Here is an 8518-nt window from a genome sequence, read left to right as displayed (position 1 = left end):
AGCAGCAATGTCCACAATAGCCAAACTGTGGAAGGAACCTCGGTGTCCATCGAAAGATGAATGGATAAAGATGTGGTTTATGTATGCAATGGAATATTACTCAGCTATTAGAAACGACAAATACCCACCATTTGCTTCAACGTGGATGGAACTGGAGGGTATTATGCTGAGTGAAATAAGTCAATCGGAGAAGGACAAACATTATATGGTCTCATTCATTTGGGGAATATAAAAATTAGTGAAAGGGAATGAAGGGGAAAGGAGAAAAATGAATGGGAAATATCAGAAAGGGAGACAGAACATGAGAGACTCCTAACTCTGGGAAACGAACTAGGGGTGGTAGAAGGGGAGGTGGGCAGGGGGTGGGGGTGACTTGGTGACTGGCACTGAGGGGGGCACTTGATGGGATGAGCACTGGGTGTTATTCTATATGTTGGCAAATTGAACAGCAATAAAAAATAAATTTATATAAAAAAAAGAAATTGAGCCAAAAAAATTTCTGTGTTGGTTTTTTTCTTCTTTTTTTTTTCTATTTCTTAGTAAATCCGTGTAGATTACTTCACTAGTATTTGTATATTTGTGACAAAGATGTAAATAGTTTCACACTACTGTTCATATATGCAAATAAAACATAGCATGCTAATTTTTCATTGACTGATTTGTCCTTGCTCATAAGCTCGCACACCCTAAACTGAAAGAAGTCTTGAATTGTTCCTTATATGTTCTCTTGAAAATAGTCACTTTTGATGACAAATACATCATATTGTTCTATGTGTTTCATTTAACTGGCAATAGCTATATCCATTTACCTACCTACCAACCTACCTACCTACCTACCCACCTACCTACCTATATGCTTTTGGCTAACTCCATGTCTGCAGTATAAAATATTTAGTCTCTTGTAGTCTCTCCCCCTCCATTCCTCTTTTGATCAGAGTGTGGGGTCTGGTATGACAGCAAGGGAACAATGATGTAGCCAGGGAGAGAGCCACAGATCTGCTTGGGTCTTCTGGACTCTGATCGCATTGTGATCGAGTTTCTGGACTCTCACTTCCATGCCTCTGTTCCCATTGCCATCTTCAGCCACTGTGGTAGTACATACTTCTTGAATCTGTGGATGCAGTCATTGCCTCCAGCTACAAATCACTTGCTACCTCGTGTTCTTCTTACAGACCATGGGGTTTGTCTGTCTGTTGAGTCTTTCAGCAACTCCACCTCTTCTCTCAGGACTCAGAAATCCCCTCATTTGATGAAATACATTAACTTACATATCTAAGTAGGTTAAAGATTCACATCCAAATATATCAAAGCTTACAGCCAGAGACAAAGTGAAAATACTGAAAGCAACAAAAGAAAAAAAATTACTTGCTATGTGAAAGGCAATCCCAGTAAGATGAATAGCTGACTTCTCATCAGAAATAAGGGTGGTCAGATGACAATGATAGGCAGAAAAACTATTTTCAAAAATGAAGATGAAATAAAAGTTCCAAGAGAAACAAAACAGAGAAATCATTGCTAGCAGCCCTGCCTTATAAGAAATAATAAAGTACGGTCTTGAGGCTGGAAGCTGGAAAACAGACAGTAATTTACATTCACTGGAGAAGGTGAAGGCAACTGTGGCCATATCGCTAAGATGGGAAAGGCCAAGTTATATTTTAATTTATCTCAATCCACCTGCTCTCTGTATTAAGTGATAAGATTCATTTGTGCAAGTAGAATGTCTTATTCATTTTTTCTCATGTGCCTCCATTAAAAATATGACTTAGTCTAAGTATTTTAAATGCTATTTGAGAGAGAGAAGACAGGAGGGGTGGGGAGTTGTAGAAAAGTGGATGAATGTGCAGACCTCAGCCCTTAATTAACGTACCCTGGTTCCTGAAGTTCAAGGAAAGAGACATCTATCTTGCATAAATTTCATTAATTACAAGCTTATTGCTTAACATAAAAGACATTTTACTACCCTTATTTATCATTTATATCTCATGCAATACAATTATTCTAAAACAGTTTAGGAGAACCCATTTCTAGAAAACTAAAAACAAATACATTAATTAATTAAAACTAAATCTTCTTGTTGAAAGTATATTGTGGGCAGCCCGGATGGCTCAGCGGTTTAGCGCTGCCTTCAGCCCAGGGCCTGATCCTGGAGACCCGGGATCGAGTCCCACGTCGGGCTCCCTGCATGGAACCTGCTTCTCCCTCTGCCTGTGTCTCTGCCTCTCTCTGTCTCTCATGAATAAGTAAATAAAATCTTAAAAAAAAAAGTATGTTGTTCACTGATGCCAAACAATGTCTATTAGTCAATTGTTGAAACTCTCAAGAAACAGTGATTTTTCTCCTTCTCCCCTAATGTAAATACAGTTTCACACACAATGTTGTGTTTGTGAAAAGGAAAACAAGAAGTAGCTACTCAAAAACTAAGGTTTTATAAAATTGTGTGTTAATAAGAGATCGGCTGACTTAAATATTCTATAATGCAGCAATCTATTACAAAATTATTAAATATAATGAAACTATTTTAAATCGCTTATGAAAACACTTAGCTTAAGTTAAGAAAATTTAGAATTTAATTTAAACCTTCATAATTCCTCAGGCTTTTCATTATTTATGTAATCATTATACTCTAATGGCTTAGTATAATTAATGCACTTTCCAAAAGTCTAACTCTAGGATTTTTAGCACTTTTTTTTTTTTTTGCACAAATCAATCTCAGATTACTATGTGCAAATATTTGCCAAGAATTTGATTTCTAAAATCCACGTTAGGACTCTTCTGTGGCAATATTCTGTGGCAATATTAAGCTATCCCAGATTTTTCTCCCCTTACACTTAATGACATAACTAGAAAAAAAAAGTATCAAAATATATTACAGAAATCCATCAAGGAGGGTACAATGTCACACCCAAAATTTTGAGAACTAATGTGGAATTAGAGAAAAAAATAATATATTTTAATTTTTAAAATTACCAAATTATTATTGATGAAAGGAGTGAGATATACCAAAAGAGAAATATTCAAACTAATAACTGATTTTCATCCCACACCAGTTTGGCAGATAAAGACTCAGAAACTCGCTTAAACCAGGATAGTGATTCTATAATTAAGTCACAACCAAGACAGGGAAATTCCACAGAATTCAATATTTTGCTTTTGTTTTATTTTTCCCAGCTGGAAAGAAAGCCATGAAAGGGAAAATCAGATAAACATAATCATCAAGAATTAATTATCTTTGGACTTAAATAGAGATTAACTAGAACACAGATAAAGAGATAATAAATAAGATAAAATACTCTGCAGGAGGTGGCTCTCCATGGGGGAGATTTTTCAGCGTATTCCAGTTGTATTTCTACACATCTACATTTAAAACTAATGACAGCTTGGCCAAATATTTACATAATTTACCTCTTTTCTTCCTTTGACAGATGGTGTAGAGGATGTAACTGCACCCACTATGTAGCCAAAATAATGGGGATTAGTGTTTCTGTAAAAGTGATTTGGGGAGACAAAAATGAAGCCTGAATAGAATTTCCACAAAACACACAAACAAGCAAGCAAACTAATTTTTCCTTGAAACGATGGACTTACATTTGATGAGGATTGTTTTTTTATGTGTAAGAGGGTGTTCAATAAACAAACAATGCCAAGAAACAACAACTTTCCACTCCCTGCTCAATATCAATAGAATATCAGATAGACAAAGGGCCACCAAACCACAGCCCTGAAAGAGTGGTTAAAAACAGTTTTCTGGTAAGTGGTGCCAGAAAGGAAATAATGGTAAAACAAAAACGGTTTGGAAAACCTGTTCATGTTCAATATATGACCAAGGAATAGAAGAAGATAGCATACGCATAAAGGTTCAGCCACAAATACAATAAACAAGAGAAGTAAAATGTGCGGGAGATGTCTTTTATCACAAAAGTAAATTCCTTGTAAAGATCGACTTGCTCGATAGAATAAATTAATGACAACATACTGTCAGTAAGATAAGCATCAAGGATCAGGGAGTAGACTACAACTTCTGGGATGAGAAAGGCACTCTCTGGAGAAGGAGACTGGGAGAACATGTCTACAAAAGCACATCTAATAATGGACAGTTATCCCAAATATATAAAGAACTCTGAAAACTCAACAAGAAAACAAGCAACATCAATTTAAAAACAGACAAAATACCTTAGGAGATACCTCACCAAAGAATATATGCTGGCAAAAAAGCATATCAAAATATGTTGAAGATCATGTGTCTTTCTTTAGGCAATTCTATATTCAAACAAGAGGATATTGGTCCGCCCACGGGTGCCATCAGGGCGGATGCAGCCAGTCAGGTGCTCCGGGGCTCCGGCCTCACCATCCTGTCCCAGTTATGTGGGATATGAGCCTCTTCCTCCAATAATAGGACAAAATATTTTTGGCAGCAAGTATGTCAGCTTCCTGGTCTGTTTTGTTATACTCAGCACATTGCGAGCATCGATGGGAAGTGTGGGTTGTTCACAGGCTTGACTCTAAGACTGTGTTCAGGTGTCCTTGGAACTGTGGTCCATGGTAAAGTTTTACAGCATTACCAGGAATGTGACAAGGTCGAGGATTTAGGCTCTGGAAATGTACAGAAAGAAGTCACACCTTCCTTCGACCAAGTTATCAAGGAGACAACTCGAGAAATGATGGCCTGTTCTGCTGCTACCCTCATCACACATCCCTTCCACGTGATCACACTGAGATCTATGGTACAATTCATTGGCAGAGAATACAAGTACTGTAGATTTTATGACTCCATAGTAACCATCTATTGTGAAGAGGGCATCCTCGGATTTTTGCGGGTCTTATTCCTTGCCTCCTAGGTGACATCATTTCTTTGTGGCTCTGTAACTCACTGGCCTACCTTGTCAATACCTATGCACTGGACAGTGGGGTTTCTACCATGAGTGAAATGAAGAGTTATTCCCAAACTGTCACAGGATTTTTTTTGACAGTATGTTGACCTATCCCTTTGTGCTTGTCTCTAATCTTATGGCTGTCAACAACTGTGGGCTTGCTGGTGGATCCCCTCCTTACTCCCCAATATATACTTCTTGGATAGATTGCTGGTGCATGCTACAAAAAGAGGGAAATATGAGCTGAGGAAATAGCTTGTTTTTCCGGAAGGTCCCCTTTGGAAGACTTATTGTTGTGACCTGAAAATGTTAATTTGAAGATGTGGGGCAGGGACAGTGACACTTCTATAGTCCCAGATGCACAGAATTATAGGAGAGAATATTGATTTCTATACAGTGTGGTGCGCTTTTTTTTTAAATAATCATTTAATCTTGGGAAAATGGAAAAAAAAAAAACAAGATACTACTACACGGCTATTAGAATGTAGAAAATCTTGAACACTGACAACACCAGATGCTGAGGAAGTGAGGAAGATGTGGAGCAACAAGAATTTTCATTGCTAGTGGAAATGTACTGCCACTCTGGAATATGGTTGGGCAGTTTCTTAGAAAACTGAACATACTCCTACCATATGATTCAGCAATTGTGCTCCTTCCTATTTATCCAAATGAATTGAAAACTTATGTCTGTATGAAAACCTGTACATGTATGTTTATATATAAAATATACACTTGAGATTCAGACTAAACTTTCAGCTTCAAGATAAAGTTGAGGAATATATATATGAGCATTAAATTCCTTAACTATTTTAGTAAGCAATGATATTATTTCTGATAATTTGGAATAATAAGTAAACATATTAGTATATTATTTAAAGTCTTAAAGTATTAGTTTAAACATGTAACCCCACCTTCTTAATAAAGACAAGCCAGCAAAACCCAAAAATCAATAAAGCAAAAGACCTAAAGATATAAAGAAATTATGAAGTAGTCAGTGGGAGAAAAAAATCAATAATCAGTCTCATCTTCTATACCAGGAAGATTATAAACAGTCTTTAAAATGGTCAAAATAGAAAATATATATTAAATATATACTAAAATTCAACCAATGGAAATGCTACACAACTAAAATATTTTAAAATTTCCCAAATTACCACAAAATTAAACAAAAGCATGATAAGTTATAAATTAAATATGATGAATGAATGAATGAGGAAATCAGGAAACATATCTTACGTAAGGCATGGCCAAGACCAAACTTCTATATTATAACAATAAATGTAAGTGAGATAAACTCAGACTATAAGTTCAAAATAGATCATAACAAGTAATTTACAATAAATAAAATGTAATTTGCTATATGCTATTTATAAGAAACATCTCTGGAAAAAAAGTGCTTCAGGTTTAAATTAAATAGATGGATGATAACTTATTTTGCAATATCCAATAGAAATGAAACAACATTTATGTTAATAAGCATGCAGTCAAACATAAATTTAAGACAGAATTGTTTGAAGAAAAATAGAATTTTATCAAATGCAATAGGCATAAACCAACTTCTATGCCATACTCTAATTTAGCTTTATCATATAAATAATCCAGTCTTAACATATAAATATCAACTGCAAGAAAGCTGGCAAGTCTTTCATGATAATTCAATAACAGAAAGAGACTTTATAGTCCAGGTCAGCTAATGGTAGACCACACAGCAATACCTAAGAAAGATGTCAGTAATCCAATTAATGTAGTTAAGAATAAATTCCATTATGTTTAAATAGTGATAATCGCTTTTTCAGACTACAGAATAATGTTATTAAATTTTAATAAGAAAATGATAGAACCAAAGACAAGACAAAACAATAACACATAATCTTAGTAAAAAAGAAGTAAATTAAATATAAATTGCCAATATGAGTACTGAATGCAACTCAAAAAGAGAAAGCAAAACTTGGTCTTCTCAAACAATGTTTATAGATGGGTGTGAACAGTTATCACAATAGATGCTATCAGAATGGAATGATTTCATGGATTAAAATGAGACTCTCAAAATCCATGATATTGATCAGAATTTTCTGACTAAGAAGACGTTTAAAGTACATTATCAAATGAATTTATTTCAACTATTTTTTATTACTTTTTTAAAAAGTATGTTCAAAAATAGTAAAAGATACCTTTTTAAGAGATATCGACACTGGATTTAGTTGTCAAGATTATCCTAGGTATTTTTAAAAAATATGTATTGATTTATTTGAGAGAGAGAGAGAGAGAGCGATTGAGCAGGAGGAGGTGCAGAGGGAGAGGGAGAGAGAGAATCCACAAGCAGACTCCCAACCAAGCCCGGAGTGGGAATGGAGATTGATTCCACAACCCTGAGATCGAAATGACCTGAGTCAAAATCAAGAGTTGGATGCTTAACTGACTGAACCACCCAGGTGCCCCTCCTCCCCATTCCCCAGATATTTTTTAAAAATCTTCTACTTATTTTGTAAATAGGTGAAGTAGGAACCTAATAGAATTTGGAAACTTTGTTTAGTTTGTTGCTAATAAGTAGAAGCTTTCTGGGAATGAAGCCCTTGGTTTTTCTCCTGTGAGTGATTGCTACATTAGTACCACCAGAAAAACCTTGACCTGGATCCTGCTAGGACAAATTAATTCAGAACTTCAGTGTGTGTGTGTGTCTCTCTCTTTTCTTCCTTCCCTTCCTCTCCTTCTCTGGATGATTCACATGAGCTCCCAGGTTTGATTGCCTCCTTTTTTTATACCTTCTTGACTACATCTCAGAGATTATTTTTACATGTGTATTTTCTATTAGTTTCTGTTTTGGAGAGATTAGCTAGGTTTTCTCATTTGAGACCATTTAAAAATCAAATCCTCGTTGTCTTTTTATATTTCCCGATTAACTAAAATGAAAACTTTATGCATTGTGTTATATTAATTTATGGTGGATATTAATGATTTTACCTCTGCCTGAAACTCCGACTCTAATCCCCATTCAATAAATGAATAAATAATTTATAGAATTTAGCAACTGTGTATACAAGTACCCAGAGTTCCTGAGGGATACCTTCTCTCACATTTCCCACATGTAAAAATAGATTAAGTTTTTACACCCAGAAAATAATTTACTAATTTCAAATGTCTATGTCTTTGGCATTAGTTATTTGGAGGTTTTCCCTCTGCACAGACTGTATACTCCAGGAGGGCAGACACCATCCCTGTCTTATTTGCCTTTAGTACCTGACATAGGGTGGAAGGTAGTCTCTAATCTACATCCCATAAACATTTATTAAATGAATTAGCAAATATATTTAATTATCTTTGAAGTTGTGGTGAAAATAAAGAGTGCTTTCTCATCTACAAAGATGTACATTCTCTTTTTTCCTGTCCTGTCATAGACAGCATCTTCTTTCTAGGACTGTATCATTACCTTTATTTTTTTTTTTTAGGATTTTATTTATTTATTCATAAGAGACACACAGACAGAGGCATAAACATAGTCAGAGAGAGAAGTAGGCTCCATGCAGTAAGCCCAATGTGGGACTCGATCCCAGGACTCTAGGATAACACCTTGAGCCAAAGGCAGATGGTCAACCACTGAGCTACCTAGGCATCCACCTTTATTTTTTTATAAAAAGGTTTATATATTTATT

At 35.3% G+C, this 8518-nt stretch overlaps 1 pseudogene; it reads left to right on the top strand.

Moving 5' to 3' along the window:
* The first annotated feature begins 4235 nt into the window (after window positions 1-4235).
* On the top strand, window positions 4236-5186 carry LOC100685678 (annotated as a pseudogene).
* The last annotated feature ends 3332 nt before the right edge of the window (window positions 5187-8518 follow it).

This window comes from Canis lupus, chromosome 1 (genome assembly GCF_011100685.1).
Source record: "Canis lupus familiaris isolate Mischka breed German Shepherd chromosome 1, alternate assembly UU_Cfam_GSD_1.0, whole genome shotgun sequence".
Lineage (NCBI taxonomy): Eukaryota > Metazoa > Chordata > Mammalia > Carnivora > Canidae > Canis > Canis lupus.
The sequence above is the reverse complement of the archived record's forward strand: the minus strand, read 5'-3'. Positions and strand labels throughout refer to the sequence as shown.